The 18,176-nt window shown below is 41.3% G+C and overlaps 1 protein-coding gene across 5 annotated transcripts in view; it reads left to right on the top strand.

The window, feature by feature from the left end:
- SAMD12 (sterile alpha motif domain containing 12) overlaps nt 1-18,176 on the top strand; it is a 337,765-nt gene that overhangs the window by 125,192 nt on the left and 194,397 nt on the right. The gene's annotated exons all lie outside the window — the stretch shown is intronic.

Raw genomic sequence — 18,176 nt, 5'->3', positions numbered from 1 at the left:
ATCTGTGAAGTTCCAGTTTCTTGGCCTGGAAAGGAGCCATCCATTCCCTCTACCAAGCGAAGATTCTATTTGGACTCAGCACTTTCCTCCACTTTTTATTTATTTCTCAGAGAATTTAACCTTTTATCCTGGCATCTGGGTGTAACCAGCGATTGCCTTTTTTCTGTCCAAGTGCTGTCTGACCTCTGCTTTTGATTCTGTAAGTTGTCCTCATTTCTCATTGTCCTTACTTTTCAGCCATGGTGTCAGGTTTGCTTTCTCTCTTGCTTTCCTTTGTTTCCTTCTTACTTGTTTCGTTTTGTGGAGGGTTCTGGTTGACCCGTCTTTCACTGCATCGATCTACCCAGCAAATGGATGGGTGATGGACGGACGGAAGAACAAATGTGCAAACATTCTGCGTATTTCCCTTTTCATGATCTATGGCTGCCACACCCAGGGTATCTGATATGTGTGAAACTGAGTAGTGGTCTTTGTGTTTTATCACTGTCTCCTCCACTGTCCCTTAAATGTAGTTAACAGTCAACACATACCAGTTATTAATAATAAAGCCAATACTGTTGTCTTGCCAGACTCAGGGCTGTTGTTGGAATGCAGGGGAGCCTTGTACAAATTTACAAGAACAACCCTATCCTTCTCTTTGTATAGGAAGAGAAGCAAGACAGGGCTATTACAATAATTAATGTCTCTAGAGGCATCCCATTATCAGATATGCCCATAAACCTGAAGTGCAGCATTTGAAATATTAAGAAATCACAGATCTTACAAAGCAGCCTTAGAAAGGAACAGACATGAGACTGGAGGGAGAGAAGTTAAATTCACTTAATACCATGTACCCAAGATCGACAGGATAAAATGCAGGAATTCCACGATTTCTGAAACTTATTTTAATTTCAAAATGATAGTAATTTAAAAATGAAAATGATTGACATTGAAAATGCCTCTGATTTTTTTTCACTATTGCAAATTCCATAGCAGTGCCCACGTCTAGTGCCCTTTTGTAGACGGGGGTCTGTGTTTCCTCCACATAGAAACCTTGACATGGAATTGCACAGTGTAAACTGCTAGGACTTCAGAAAGGCAAACGCAGTCTGAGAGACAGCCCACTTCCCACCGGATGCTGTCAGTCTTCTCTCTGCTCACGTGTCTCTTGAATGAACACTCAGTCATGGTTTTCTTTGCATGTCTCTGTTTACTAGTGAACACTGGGTAGCAGTTGGAAATAATGAGCTGAATCTGAATGGTCCAGGTTGGAAAAGATCTCTGAAATCTGTTGTTAAGTAAAAAAAAAAAAAAGAAGAAAAAAAAGAAAAGAAAAGAAATGCATATAGTATTGTTCCACTTGTAGCAATGGGCCAGGCTCAAAGTAAACTGTATTTTCCTATTCTGAATATATACATGTGCAAAATGCATAGGGAAAGAATGTGCGCAAAGCTACACCTCAAAGTGATGACAGTTTCTAACTCTGAGAAGAATGGAATTGGGAAAATATTATGAAAAGAGTATGTGGCTCTTCATACATCTGTATTTGAGTTGTTACAGTGGGAATGCATTCAAGGATTACCATGTATGATTTTTAAAAAGTAATGAAAACATCCATGGTATAATGTCTTCTGTCTTGGGTATAGGAGCCTTTATTAAATGACTGCTGGGATAGCAAAATATATGATAGCAAACATTTATATAATCGACACCTACTATGTGGCAGACTTTTGTTGGCGCTGTGAAGGGTAAGAAGGATGGATAGACAGAACTGTCATTACCCTTGACATGTTTATGGTTCAGTGTGGGAGCAGACATTTAGACAGATAATTAAGCTTCACTGATTAAGGGACTTGAATTGGAGAATGTTACCAAGAACTGTGGGAACAAGGCAGGGAGGGTTGGGGAAAGCCTCCAAATGAGGCTGTATGGGATGTGGGTTTTGAAGGGTGGGCAGGAATTCTCCAGGCTGAGATGGTGAAAGTGACACTCGAGCACCATAAACTGTTATGTGCAAGGGCACAGAAGCAGAAGGGGCAGGTGTTCATGTGGCTGGAGAAATGGATCTGGGGACAGGATGAGTGATGAAGCTGGGAAGCTGTGTGGAGTATGAATCATGTCTGGTTTCACAAATGGGACTAGAGAGATGGACCTCTTTCCCTGTTGCTTCACCAGCACCCAGCCTAGCATACGTGGAGAGAATGCATGCCTGTGTACACTCGGTAATATCCCTACTGAGTGTGGGAACAAAACTCCATCACTGCTCAAGGCTTCATCATCCCTGGCCTACTCTAGCTCTGCTCCTGTACGTCCTTCATCATAGTGTTCCTTTCTCAGAATCTTCCAACTCTCTTAGTCCTCTGGTTTCTTCGTTTCATCACATTAATATCCTCGGGTGCCTCTGTCTTAAAAATGACAGTGTTGGCTCTACCTCCTAACTGACTCCAGGTCATCTTCACTCATTCAGGGTGTGGGCTGGGTGCCCTCTGTGGGTGCTTAGATCACCCACTGCATGCCTCTCTCTTGCACTTCTGCCATATACTGCTCTTACTGAGTTATCTTTCTCTCTGTTCTTCAGTTTCTTTTGAAACCCTTGGCCTCAAGCTCTGATTTTTTCATTTTTATGTCCCCAGGAGACAGCATAGTGCTTGGCATATAGCAAGTGCTTAATAGATGTTGAATTAATGAATTTTCCCTCCATTTGATACTGGGTTGTTATTGTTAATTTGTGTTTTTATACCTGGCCCATCACCACACAGTACAATGTCATGTGTGCCTAAGTAAAAGTAATGGGAGTGGAGCATTTGTGAGAAGCAATATCATGAGAAATTCAGAGCAGGTTGGAGGCCATATTATTAGTGGAAAACACATTTCTATTGAAAAGTAGAAGCCTTTCAATAAAATCAGTGTTGTGTAACATGATTTTAATTTTCATGTTCTCACACTGTGGTTTATAGATGTTAATGTTTTCAAATGCCTCCAATTTGTATGAGTTTTTATTTCAGTGACTAGTTGTTATCTGACATACAGTAGCCACCCCATCTGATAGCAGTCTCCTCACAGCGCCTCCCCTGGGTCCTGGCCCCACGTTCTCTCTAGACCCAGCTTTATTGTCTTCGTGGCACTTGGCACCATTCGGCTGCCGACTTGTTAATGTCTGTCTTATGCTAGAACTTAAGCCATATGTGGGCAGATACCTCTTCATTCTTTCTCCCTGGTGCATCCCAAAGCACCTTGCCTGTAATAGATACTTGATTAAATATTTCATGCGTGGATGAATCTTCTCATTATTCTATAGCAAAATCTATCGAACCATTTGCCTGCTGCCCGATATTAAAAATTCATCATATTTAAGTGTTTTTTTAAGCCTTGAGGAGTTAGCCTGGGCCACATATTCTGTGGATGTAAAAACCTTTGCATGCAGCTGACACTATAAAATAGTCACCCATGGTGATTAATGATTGTTTGCTTATTTTGAGTGGTTTTTAACTAATTCGAATGATGTTGTGCAGAAACATCTTCTATTCTTTCAATATTGCCCCACTGTCCAGTCCTTTGTCATCTGGATGTACAGCTGACTTGTTTAAAGTAGAAAATAAAAAATAGCCCTAGCCGGTTTGGTTTGGTGGATAGAGCGTCGGCCTGCGGACTGAAGGGTCCCAGGTTCAATTCCGGTCAAAGGCATGTACCTTGGTTGCGAGCACATCTCCAGTAGGGGGTGTGCAGGAGGCAGCTGATCGATGTTTCTTTCTCATTGACGTTTCTAACTCTCTATCCCTCTCCCTTCCTCTCTGTAAAAAAATCAATAACATATATTTTTTAAAAAACAATGTAGAGTCACTACTGAATATGTTAACCAGGGAATCAGACAGCTTTGCAAATAGGAATTGCAACACTATTGTGATAGATTATAAATTATTATTTGACACCTTTTCTGTGTAGCAGATTTTTTTAATAGAACACTATATTAATAGTGTAAAAGCTGGAGCCATGAACTGAACACACACACGCATATATATTTATATGTATATAGCTGGAGACTTAACTGCTATTTGCTTTGAACAATGGAGCAAACAGAGCATAAAATTAAGTGTTGGACACATTAAATCTGCACATTTTAAACTTTTTATATGGCCACTTTTCAATAAGTAATAGTAACTTCAAAACTAGTTTGACTCTAAAAAGTATTAGGGGATAAAATTCATTTGATGAGTAGAAATAATATGATTGAAAGGGTAGTGGAGAGAAAGGCAGGAATCACTCTGCTTGCTGTATGAAAGATTTTTGCTGCTTCATAATCAATAATCCCAAATGACTCTGAAGGGCTCCACTGATGTATAGAAGGTACAGAAAAATAATGTCATGGAGGAGTAGAGAATCGGTGGAAAATTAGTTTGGAATCCATTTTTGGGCTTTTCTTTAAAGGATCAGAAAAATGTCCTGCACTCAATTCTCTCTGGCCTGTATATCAAATGTGTCACCCAGATATTTTTATTATTAAGGTAATGTGCTTTCAAATCAAAGACGGCGAGAAATGCAGAAGAAACCTTTGAACCTCCAGCCTCCTTTTGCACCTGCTCAGAATGCCTAATGGCTTAAAGAGCAGAATTAGGCCCCAGGATAGAAATGGAAAATAATGTTTATGCCCAAGCAGAGAGCGAAGGTTTTTCAATTCAACGGCCTGTGTCATTTCAAGGAAACAATGGACATGGGAGAAGAAATGAAAAGGGGGAGTTTATTAGAAGGGGATAAACAGGAAACAGAAATAAATAAAGGTATGAAGGAGGATTTTCGATGATGATTTGTGGGGAAATGTAAGTGCAGTTACGCAGGGGAACTGCATTGGTGGTGTATCTCTTATGGCATCATTTGTTCCTGCAGACTCTGGACAATGCTTGTTTAGTGGGAGAGTTTCTCTTGCTTTGGATTCGTTAAGCACTTCCATAGGCTCCCAAGTTTTATTGTCACAAATAAGATTCATGAGCCAGATTTCTGTTTATGTCCCCGAATGATCCTCCCTAGAGAAGGTCAGTCAGCCACACAGACCAAAAAGACAAGACATATTGGGAGAAAGACTGAGAAAGTGAAAAATGCTTCTCTTACGCCAAGTGTGCGTGTACTGATTGGGAGCTGGAATTCATGTTTAATTGGGAATCTGTGGCCAATCAGAGAGGATTCTGTGATTTCTCGGCAATAAGCCCAGTGCAAATACACAAAAAATCAAAATCTGATCGCTATTACCTTAATTTAAAAAAAATTCAGAGATAGCCCGGCTGGCATGGCTCAGTGGTTGAGCCTCGACCTGTGAACCAGGAAGTCAGGGTTCCATTCCTGGTCAGGGCACATGCTTGGGTTGTGGGCTCAATCTCCAGTAGGGGTCATGCAGGAGGCAGCTGATTGATGATTCTCTCTCATCACTGATGTTTCTATTTCTCCGTCTCCCTTTCTCTCATAAATCAATAAAAATATATTTTTTAAAATTCAGAGACAAAGATATAAATCATATTTGCAGTAAACATACAGATAAAGTCAAATATGAACAAAGAGAATATTTGAAGGAAAAAAACAAAAAACCTCCTTTAGAAAACTTTAGTATCCTCAAAGAAATTCAGAAATATACTGCATTCATTAAAAATTGCATCCATTCAAAAAAGTCCTGGATGCTTTTAAGAAGGAATACACCAGAGAATAAGGCAGCCCATGGAAATGAAAATGCAAGTTTTTAAATAAATTTTAAAATGTAGTAGATGATTTGGCAGATGAAATTGAGAAAAATCTCCCACCGTGTAGGGAAGGGGTTGGAAAACTTTTTCTCTAAAGACCTAGATGGTAAATATGTTCAGTTTTTCAAGCCATTCGGTCCCTGTCACAATCATTCATTCGGGCTTTTTAACATGAATGCAATGGGCATGGCCATGTTCTAATAAAACTCTGTAAACACCAACTTTTGAGTTGCTCATACTTTTTATACATAACATATTTTTAATTTTTTAAAATCATTTAAAAATGTAATTGTTGTTATTTACTGTGTGGATCATGAGAAATTAGGCAGTAGACTGGATTTGGCCCATGGGGCCATAGTTTATTGACCCCTAATGTTGATGAAAAATATGGATGATATGTAAGAATATAAAACTAACTTGTGGCATGAATTTAAACAACTCCTGACATATAAGAAAAGAAAATCTTTTTGATTTTCATGTTTGGGAAGCTTCTTTGAGATTCTCAACATTTCTGACATAGGGCTTCTGAGAATGTAGTACAAGAAAAAATAATCCAAACCAGACTAGTTGGCCCAGCATTTGAACAGTGTTTACACAGTTATTATTAGGTAAATGCAGCTTCTTGACCTTTTTTTTTAACTTTGAATCAATCCACAGTTATAACATAGCAAATCAGGTAGAGGGTGGAGAATGGAAAATATTTGCTATTGACCTTGACCATATAAAAACAATGCTGTGGATGACAGAAGGTGGGACTTGGCAGGAAAGGAACAAATATAGAAAACACAAAAAGGGAAATAAGCCCTAACGGGTTTGGCTCAGTGGATAGAGCGTCAGCCTGCAGACTCAAGGGTCCCAGGTTCGATTCTGGTCAAGGGCATGTACCTTGGTTGCGGGCACATCCCCAGTAGCGGGTGTGCAGGAGGCAGCTGATTGATGTTTCTCTCTCATCAATGTTTCTAACTCTCTATTCCTCTCCTTTCCTCTCTGTAAAAAATCAATAAAATATTTTTTAAATGGGAAATAAATGGAAAAACATATATATTTAAATATATCACTTAAGGTTATAAAAATAAAAAATGGGCAAAGGACCTAAATAGACACTTCTCCAAAGAGGACATACCGATGGCCAATAGACATATGAAAAGATGCTCAACATCACTAATTGTCATAGAAATGGAAATTAAAACCACAATGAGATATCACCTCACACCTGTCTGAATAGCTAACAATAAATCTACTAACAACAAGTGCTGGCGAGGATGTGGAGGAAAGGGAAGCCTCTTGCATTGTTGATGGGAATGCAAATTGGTGCAGCCACTGTGGAAAACAGTATGGAAGTTCATAAAAAAAATGGAACTGCCTTAATGACCCAGCTATTCTACTTTTGGGAATATATCTGAAGAAACCCAAAACTAATTTGAAAGAATATATTTACCCCTTTGTCCATTGTGGCATTATTTACATTATTAACAAGAGTGAAGATACAGAAGTAACCCAAGTGCCCATCAATAGACAAGTGGATAAAAAAGTGGTGGTACATGTATACAGTGGAATATTACTTGCCTATAAAAAAAGAATGAGATCTTACCATTTGTTACAATGTGGATGTACTTAGAGGGTATTATGCTAAGTGAAATAAGTCAGTCATAGAAAGACAAACATCATGTGATTTTACTTATATGTGGAATCTAAATAGCAAAATAAGTAAACAAAATTGAAACAGACTCAGACACAGAGAGTGAACTAGAGGTTGCCAGATGGGAGGGGGCTTGGGAGACTCGGTGAAAAAGGTGAAGTACAAATTGGTAGTCACAAAATAGTCACAGGGATATAAAGTACAGCATAGAAATGCATATTAATGTATGATGGGTACTGGAAACATGAGAGGGACACATTGTGAAGTATATGATTGTCCAACCCTATGCTATACATCTGAAACCAAAACAAAATAATATTTAAAAAGAAATTGCATGGCAAAACAATAACCAATTAAGAATTAAAATTAGTAATACCAAGAGCAAACCAAGGAGAGAGGAGGTGGGAGTGAGGTAGGATATGTGCTAACTTCTGACCATTATCATCGAAGTATCCACAAATAATTCTCTAAAACTGATAACTAAAGAGACTGAAAAGAGAACCTACCAGAGGTTGCCCCTGGAAATTGCACCTGGGGTTGGAGAAGCGAGATATTAGAGCTAGACCAGACCATCTGTGTTTTACTTAAAAAAATAGTAATAGTTTCCAGTGAGAAGAAATGGGACCAGAGACTGGTAGTTTTCACCACAACTTCTTTTGTATAACATTTTTTTAAACCATGTCCGTGCTTTCTTTGATTGCCATAAGAAGATTAAAAATAACCAGGAAAATTATAGAAGCATAAAACCTACTAAAATTGTTAAGCAAATATTTTGTTCCAAGTGGGATATGGCCATAAAGACATGTACGTGGACATGGATTCTATAAAAAACAGTTTATAAAAATAAAGGTAATTTTGTTAATGAGTAAAATTTTCTTTAATTGTCTAAAAGTCAGTGTTCGAAATGCAAATATATAAGAAAAGTATGTTTTCTTTCTGTTGTCTTATAATTCATCTCACTTCCAGTTTATCCTCTTCTCTATTATATGTATGTGGTAAGATTTTCAAAACTTATCAGCCTTCGATTGGCATACTATATGGCGAATTTATGAATTTATCAGTTTATCTGAGCTAGAATTTGCCCCTGTGTTAGTCCACTTGAGGTAGCATAACAAAACACTATAAACTGTAGGGTTTAAGCAACAAGACATTTATTTTTTTTCATAGCTTTGGAGGCTGAAAGTCCCAGGTCAGGGCATCCCAGCCTGGCCGGATTCTGGTGAGAGCTCTCTTGTTGGCAGACAGCCACCTTCTTCCTGTGTCCTCACGTGGCAGAGAGAGGCAAAGAGCTCTCCAGTGTCTCTCCCGATATAAGAACACTCACCCTATTGCATCAAGATCCCACTGTATGACCTCATTTTATCCTAGTTACTTCCAGAAAGGCCCTATCTCCAAATACAGCCACATTGGGGGTTAGAGTTTCAACACCTGTGTTTTGGGAGAATACACACATTCAGTCCATAGCAGCCCCCATTGGATAACGTTATCATCTGGCTGCACTGAACATGTGGATACGTTGTTTTACCACGGAGACGTCATGGAGCCGGGCAGTGGCTGTTCTTCATGTGAACTTAATTAAAGCCCCGGAAGGCCAGTACTGGAAGTTTTGCATCAGTGGACACCTGCCCTCACAGATTCTAGAGTCCATAGGCTCTCCAGACCCCAGACCCCCTCCCTGCCCCTGCTCATTACAGCAAGCAGCATTTTCTTATTGCTTTTGTTTCTTCTGAGTGCCAACAGCATGGTGGCCCCAACTTCCCTGGGACCCCTCACCCTCCTCTTTTCTGTCAAATCATGTAAAGTAAACACTCAGCTTTTCAATTATTTCATTTGATCTTTGATCTTCACAGAAACTTTGTAAGATGGGCATTGGTGATTCATTCAAATGGTGCTGGTGCTGTAATTGAGAGGGATTGGCACGGCCCTGTTGTAACTGCAGCACATGGACCTCCTTCCATGATAAGGGCGTGGAAAGAGCTCTGGACCAGGCGTCTGACGGGCTCTATGCCTGGCACACCCGGGTTAGGTCAGAGGCAGGGTTGTTTTGATCAGATTTCTCTTGACTGATTCAATTAGGGAAGCAATCCATCATTGGGATTCTCAGGAAGACAGCTCACCTCTCTTTCCCCTGTGTGCACCAAGCCAGAGTGATATCATGAAGGAAGCATGGAGTTTGATCTCACTGGCAGTGTGGCCTTGAGTGAGTTACTTCCCCACTCTAAGCCTTTCTCTGCGAAGAGTTAGAAATAATTACATTGTATGTTGTAGAGAAGATTAGAGGTGATTTATCTAAAGTATTGAAAACAATTATTTCCATGTGCTATGTTACAAAATGTTATCTAAAACTTTATGCATGTCTTGAACTGTATATATGTCTGGAACTATGTATGTGTGTCTGGAATTATAGATGTATGTCTTGAACTGTATGTATGTTTGAAATTATATCTGCATGTATTGAACTGTATGTCTGTATGGAATGTATGCCTGGTACTATGCATGTCTGTCTGGAATGGCATTCATAAGCTGTCAGGCCATCTTCCCAAGCCTGATTTGGTCAGACTTTCCCACACATGTTCTCATAGTGATTTCATAGGAGCAAGGAAGAATTCACAAACACAAAAGAACTCTTGAGAAATCATCTCACACCTAGCTCCTCATCACCTCACAAGGCTCCCCTGCCCCTTCCCAGACTTTCAGACCCAAGCAACAGAGAATTAGGCACCACCTCATGATTGACAGAACTCAGGCCATATTGCAGAGGGTCATTTTGCACTCAGGACATTTTTGTTATCGATCTACGACATTGTTATTCCCAAGGAATTGTTGTAGAGATATGAAATGATGATGATGATCAATAACCATTTTTATGGTTCATATTTGTCACCATTTTGGCTTTTGTCATGCTTTCATTCATCCAACATGCGCACAAGGGTTTGCCCATAGGTACGTGCTCAGAGTGTGTGGGCAGCTTTGCACCTTGCACACACAGCATCTCCCGTAGTGTGCTCACCTGGGCAGATGAGTGATGGGTTTCCCTGCTGTACTGAGACAGAGCAGACGCAAAGTACACTGTGATGCTCTCCCTCCGTATTCCTCTTGACAGGTGCAACAATCTGGGCTGATGGGAAGAGCAGGCCTGGATACCCAGGACCATCTGGGATGCCAGAGACATCTTGTTTTCTGCTGACTGCCTGCGCACGTCTCTGTATGCCTTCTGTGAGGTCTGATTGTTAGAAACCCCGGTGCCCAGCGGCATGCATGTGGGAGGCAGCAGATCCTACCAGCATCACATGCCAGTGTTCACTTCACAGCTTGCGAGCAGCAACCTCTACCCATCTGGATGGTGCTCCTTTATAAACAGCTCCGTCGCCTGGGGGATGTGGGATGAATCTTTGACACAGGATTAGGGAACGGCGCCCGTGGTGGCGCCTGGGGACAGGCCAGGCTCCGCGTGGGAGGGAAACCACGGAGGTGACCAGTCACTGGAAGGAGAGGTGGTGTTTGTGCAGCAAAGCCCAGCCTGGATAGGAGGAGCATCCCTTTTCCTCTCCTAATTTGGAATGATTATCTTTCCATCTTTCTTTTCTTCCCTTTCTCTGTACTTTCTCACTTTTTTTCTTGTTTTGATACCCACCTTTTCCACTGGTGCCTTTTACTACTCCTTTCTTATCTTTTACTACTCTTTTCTTTGCGTCTGAGCACACTACCCCTAGCCCTCTCTCACGCTGCCTGCCACTCAACTCGAGGCCACTGAACTCCAAAGGCCCTGCCTGTCCTCTGTGCTGCTCTGCTGCTTCCCCTCAGCACGATCCAGAGTCCAGCAGCAGCCATGCTAGAGAAGAGAAGATTTACTGAACGCATAAAAGATGGCAAATACTTTTAATGTGCTTTGGATGAACCATTTCTAACCCTTCCAAAACAACAGGATAGGCACTATATCCAGTGTACCAATGGCCACATTTAGATGGGTCCAATCGCTGGCCCAAGGTCACAGTGAATGCCACACTTCCGTTCAGGTCTGCGTGCCTGCAGATGCCTAAAGGCCTTTTTCATTACATCACTCCTGTGTCAATGTAAAAAGAGAAAAAAATTGAGCACCAGAAATGTGAGCTATCTTGCTAAGAACTGTAGTGCTAGAATGGCTCTGCTCTTTTGGCTCAGCGTAGGAGAAACCTAATCAGGGCAAAGGCTGTTTTATTCCCAACCTGGGAATGTCAAGAACACAGCTGGGACTTGAACCGGTTTTCTGACACTCAAGGATAGAGGAGCTGTGATATATGATGACCTACCGGACAGTTCTTTCTTTCATTTGACAAATAATTATTGAGTGCCTGCCATGTGCCAGGCACTGTCCTAAAGTCCGGGATTCTTCACAAAATAAGAAAGATCCCTGCCCTTGACTAGGTTGCAAGGACATGGGAAAAGACAGATAATAAACAATAAACAAAGTAAGAGTGAGCTGTGTGGTTTGTTAGATGGTACTTGCTGTAGAGATGGAGACAATAGAGCAAGATGGTAAGTATTGGGAGATGCAGAGAGAGGAGTGTTGCATTTGTTAAACAGGGAAATCAGATAGGACTTATGGAGGAGGTAGCATGTAAGCAAAGGCTTGAAGGAAGTGAGAGAATTAGCCATGTAGGTATCTGGGGGAAGAGTATTCCCTGCAAAATAAGAAGTCGGGCCTGGCAGGCATGGCTCAGTGGTTGAGCATCGACCTGTGAACCAGGAGGTCATAGTTCGATTCCCAGTCAGGGCACATGCTCAGGTTGCAGGCTCCATCTCCAGTGCAGGAGGCAGCCGATTAATGATTCTCTCTCATCATTGATGTTTCTCTCTCTTTCTCCTTCTCCCTTCCTCTCTGAAATATATATGTATGTATGTGTGTGTGTATATATATATGTATATATATATATATTTTGTTTGTTTGTTTGTTTTTTATTTTTAAGTGGGCATAGTCACCAAGAGCAAGGAATAGTGGGAGCAGAATGTGTTAGGGGAAGAACAGTAAAACTGATATCAAGTACTGGGTAGCCAGATTGCTTGAGGCTTTGTAAACTATTTTAAAATAAGGGTAAGGGGAAATCAGAATAAGCTTAGGTGTATTAAGTACCTGGATGAAGTAACTTAGGTGTAGTGTGATAGTGTTTCTGATCAGGATTGTAGCACTGTTAGTGGTGAAAAGAGATGGGAGTGTGGATGTACTTAAAGGGAGACCCCTGAGGTTGTCCTAATAGATTAGATATGGAATGCTAGAGAAAGATGGAGCCAGTGATGAATCCACGATTTGGAGCTTCAGCAACAGGAAGTATAAAGTTTCAGGTGAGATGAAGGAAATTTTGAGAAGAAAAGGAGGTCAGTTTTGTACATATTGAATCTGAAATGTTTACTAGAGATGCAAATGTTAACTGAAGTCGTCAGCTGTATGTATGATTCACTAGTTTGGAGAGAAGACTGGGCTGGAGATAAAATTGGAGATTCGTTAGCATATACCATGGCTTTAAATAAAAGCACGAATGAGACTTAATGGAGAGTGCTGATATGATGTGCCGAATGGAAACTGGTGCAATGGTTGGTGAAATTTGTCTTGCATTGCTCCAAAGATAGGACTCAAGAATCAGTGAGAAAGATGATGGAAGGTTGATTTGGGCTTCAATATAAAAGACCATTTTAAACCATTGGAACTTATTAGCAATGGAATGGCTTGTTTCACAGGATGTGTTTTCTGATACTGCAAATTTTCAGGGAGAGTTTTGAAAATTGTTTTCCCAAAGTTTGTGCAGGTATCCTCCTCTCCCCACCCCACAAAAAAAAAAAAAAAAGAGAGAGAGAGAGAGAGAGAGAAAAGAAAAAAATAGTAATTATTCTCTATTAGAGGATTTATATTTAGTCTTTATTTATCCAAGGAAAGCTGTTTACACACACACACACACACACACACACACACACACACACAGTCCATCAAAACCTGCTAAAATAAATATTGATAGGTTGTTGTTTGTTCTTCCCTCACTCCCTCCCGCTCCAGTCTCCTTCCTTTTTTCAATCTTAAGATTACACATTGCGCCCGGTCAGCGTGGTTCAGTGGTTGAGCATCGACCTATGAACCAGGAGGTCACGGTTCCATTCCACGTCAGGGCACATGCCCTGGTTGTGGGCTCCATCCCCAGTAGAGGGTGTGCAGGAGGCAGTTGATAAATGATCCTTGCTTATAAATGAGACACTGCAAATATGTTTACCACTTCTTGATATTTGGCCATAAAGCTCTCTTTGTCCTTCTAGTGGGTGTAAACACTCTATTCTTTCTCTATTTTTCCACAATCAACTCACTGGGCCTCGTGTAAGCTTACCCAGTTAAGAGTTTGTACAGCCATTGGGAGCTTAAAATTGCAGTGTTCTCTTATAAATCAAAACCCAATAAATTAAAAGGGAATTTATATTGCAAAACAGATAAGGGGTAATTTGGTTTCAAAATTCAGCTCTTAAAAGTGTCTTGTGTTGCCGAAACCGGTTTGGCTCAGTGGATAGAGCGTCGGCCTGTGGACTGGAAGGTCCCAGGTTCGATTCCGGTCAAGGGCATGTACCTTGGTTGTGGGCACATCTCCAGTAGGGGGTGTGCAGGAGACAGCTGGCCGATGTTTCTCTCTCATCGACGTTTCTAGCTCTCTAACCCTCTCTCTTCCTCCCTGTAAAAATCAATAAAATACATATTTTTTTAAAAAGTGTCTTGTGTATGTTCTTTCCATAGCAAACTTCTTTAAAGCATTTATTTTATTAACAGAAAAGCTTCAGGTTTACCTCAAAGGACTTAAAACTTAAGAGTTCTTTCTAGTTAAATACAAATCAGAAATTACTATAAAGCATAGCTGAAATTATTGTCTAAAATGGGATCATTTGCAAAGAAAGTAATTTGTAAACAAAGATGTGTCTTTTGCATAAAGTGAGATCTTTGTGTAAACTAGACTTTCCGCTTGTCTGTAGAAAGGCCAGAACTGACTCAGAAAGGAAATCCCTGCCGTTCTGCTTGGTGTCAGGATGCATCCAGGTTAAAACAACAAACTGCCTCCGGCCTCTCTCAGGGCAGCAAAAGCAACCAAAATTGCCCCCAGAGCTGTAAATGCAGAGAATGCTGTAGCAGACTGAACATGGGGGTGGGGGGGAAACTGGGGCAAATGTTTTTTTAATGTTTGCCTAGGGACAGGACTTTTTTAAAATTAGTTTATTGTTTCTAATAAATGTGAAATACTATTTCTTTGTTTTATGAACTATTATTATTTTGGTTTAGGCTCCTATTTTGGGGGAAAAAAACATGGCACATCAAACAAAATTATCATCCATTGGGTGTAAAGAGAGGTGTGTGTATTGGGTGGCGAGGAAAGGTTCAAATAAAAGTTCAAGTAACTATGGAACTGTTGAGATTTGACTGCTCTGCACCGCCCAGTGGGACAGTGTAAAACACAGATTGATGTGACTTGAACAAATGCTTGGCGTTTCAAACTGCACATAGAAATAAAGGTTAAGCTTTTTAAAGGAATAAGGTTATAACATTCACTCCCCCAGACTTGGTTGCTGTTGGGGGTGGGGCATCCTGATAGACTGGAGAAGTCCTGAGGGCGCCTGGGGGGGCTACAAGGAGAAGTTCAGGCAGAACAAATGAGTCTGCTCTGAGGATCCGGACTAGGGCAGCTGGAGTCACCGTGGCTCTTACTGGGGAGCAAACTGACACCAATCCCATAATAAAGCCACGGCAAAGACTCCGCTCAGAAATGGGGCCAATACTTCTGTCACTGGTTGAGGAGAGATGAGTAGTGCTTCTTCATAGTAGGAATCTTTACTCCTCCCCATGTTACTTGCTCTAGCAGTTTATGTGGAGGCATATCCCTGTAGGTTCACACAGTCTTAAAAATCTATGTCTAAAGCCTTGTGTCTATTGCCGTCCAAGCGAGTGGTAACCAAGTGACCACATAGCAAGAGTATATTCTGAAGGAACAATGACCCCGCTTTTTAAGTGTTAGCCTTAGAACACCTGGATTTGTGATAAAGGGAAAATTTATAACGAAAGCAAACCTGGTGGGCTGGTGAGGTTGCGTTCTGAGATGACTTGGCATGTTTGAGCTCATCTCCCCCTGAGCCTCCAGGTGCATGGGCTTGTCTGGGTGTGAGGGTGCCCTGTTCCTAGGAAATGAGCAAGTTAAAGAATGACCCTCCAGGACGTTTAGTATATTGTTGTATAAGCAGCTTTATCCTCGTGCCTTTCCCTTCCTAATTTACAGCCTTGTGGGTCTGGTTTTAGGAGTTTTCAAGAGATGTGATTAGCTTGACTTGCAGGAAACTTGCAAGGGGTTGCAGGGTAATGATGTGTCAGCTATGAACTCATTCAGCTCATCTGAAGGAAATTTTTAGAGCAGGAAAGAGCCAGATTCAGAGGTGCTGACTTGTGAAACGTGGTGGTAAGTGCATTTCTAGCTAAAGGAGCCAAAAGTCTAGTGTCCTAATCATGCAAAGGAAAGGAGGCAATGACCAGCAAACAGGGAAAAATTGAACAACAACAAAACATTTACTCATCTGTATCATCCATGCCAGAGGTCCTCCTCTGTCATCAAAATTAGGAAAGCAGAGGGCACATGTCTGGCAGCATCTGACTCAGGGATGGAGGGTCGAAGGAAGAGGCCACGTTTGACTAGGAGCCACATGAGCACAACACAGGTCGGTGGGGGGCAGCAAGGGCTGGGCTTGAAATTCACTGCTGAACAAATCGCCAGTAGGTCTGTGAGCCCAGACTCAGTGAGAACGGTTTCATGTCATTAATTCATTCACTTATTCATTGCTGCTGTATGAGCATCTATTAAATGTAGGGCACTCCGGAGAGCTGGTGTAACAGTTCTATCCTCCCTGAGCATATAACTTAATGTTCTAGTTACTAGGGTTGCAAAACAAATTACCCCCAAAATTTAGTGGTGGAAGACAACTGTTTATGATGCTCATGGATTATATGGGTCAGGAATTCACTTAGGGCTCAGCAGGGACAGCTTGTCTCTGCATCCTGGTGTCTGGGGGCCTCAGGGGGAACATTCGAAGGCTGGTGGCTGGGATCGTCTAAAGTTTGTTTGCACACTTGTCTGAGGAATGGTGTTGGTGGTTGCTGTCAGCTGTGACGTTAGCTGGGTGATTGGCCCAAACTCCTACATGTAGTCTCTTCATGTGGCCTGGGCTTCCTCACAATATGGTGGCTGGGTTCCAAAGAAGGGGGCCGGAGAGGGTGAGCCAGGCAGAGACTGTGTCTGTTTTAGTCACCTGCCCTCAGAAACACAGATAGCATGAATTCTGCTGTACTCGATTGGTCAGGTTGATCACGGACCCTGAGAAATTCAAAGGGAGAGAACATCAACCCCAAGTATCAGTGGAGGAAAGCCAGTCATGATAAATGAAAAGCAGATAGGTATATATGTATATAAATGTGCGTATATGTGTTCATATATAAAATCTATCACATTTAATAAGAGTGGAAGAAAAATTACCACAGCTCAAAATAAAAAGTGACGCATTTTTATGATTACTTTATAAATGATGGCACAGAGTCATACAACTGAAAAGATATTGATGAAAGCTAACACCTGAGCACTGTTTTCTAAATTTGAATCACGCCCACTATTTTTACTGTTATCTTATTATTTGTACTGTTGTGTCCTTACTTTTTTTTTCTTAAAATTGACCTACTCAAGTTTGTTTTAAGAGAAAACTAGACAGTACTACCAAAATAAGATTTCTTTTTTGCCATGATTTATTTGCCATAAAATAAAAGCAACCTTAGATATAATAAAAGTAAAAGAGAACAGTTATTAGATGCTAAATAGACTGCTGTCTGTTGAAGGAGCTGAGGCTGAAGGGACCCCTCTCTTTGTCAAAACACACGCTGGCGGGTGTTAGAAAGGTGTTAAATCACACTCAGACAAAATTAAGGCTCTCCCCTTGACTTACTCTGAAAGATTGAAAGAGATGTGAAAGCAAATGATCCCCAGTGAGAAGGTCAGTGATATTTATAGCCAGGTCTATGTGCCTCCCAACAGCTTTTAAAGAACTATCAATATTATAATCCTACTTTGTTGGCAAACACTGATCCGAGGGATAAAAATTATAGATAGCTGGCCTGCTGGCGTGGCTCAGTGGTTAAGCATCGGCCTATGAACCAGGAGGTCACGGTACAATTCCCAGTCAGGGCACATGCCCCAGTTGTGTGCTTGATCCTCAGAAGGAGGTGTCCAGGAGGCAGCCGATCAATGATTCTGTCTCATCATTAATGTTTCCATCTCTCCCTCTTCCTTCCTCTCTGAAATCAATAAAAATATTTTTAAAAGTATAGGTAGTTAAGCATTTATGTAGGTTCAAGCAAGTTCCTGGGATCCATGAGGAGGACCAGTGTCTAGCACAGTTAATTGCTGGTAATTTCCAAATGTATTTGTAACCCGCCATCTGTCAAAGGCTGGGGGGTCCTTGTACCTCTGCTTGGTTTGGTTTTCTAAACACCTCCTTGAAAGGTCCAGTGAGCAGTAAAGGGCCTTGGCTCGTTGGCTTCTACAGAAGGTCTAGCTGCTCCCAGTACCTTATTACCTTTCCCCACATGCTGGCAGAATTGACTTCTTGCTTCCTCACTGTGGCATAACTAATGTTCCTAGACTTTATAGAACCGCCTTCAGTCCAGAGCTGCCAGACCGACCTGCACTTTTTTAGTATGCAGTATTCCTGCAACATTCATTTTAGAAATAATTATTAGCATCTGCCAGGACCAGTGTTGTACTAGGCCCTGGAGATACCAGAGGACAAGCGGTGGACACTTTCTT

This window comes from Cnephaeus nilssonii, assembly GCF_951640355.1.
Source record: "Cnephaeus nilssonii genome assembly, chromosome: 18".
NCBI lineage: Eukaryota > Metazoa > Chordata > Mammalia > Chiroptera > Vespertilionidae > Cnephaeus > Cnephaeus nilssonii.
This window is presented reverse-complemented; position numbering and strand designations above follow the sequence as displayed.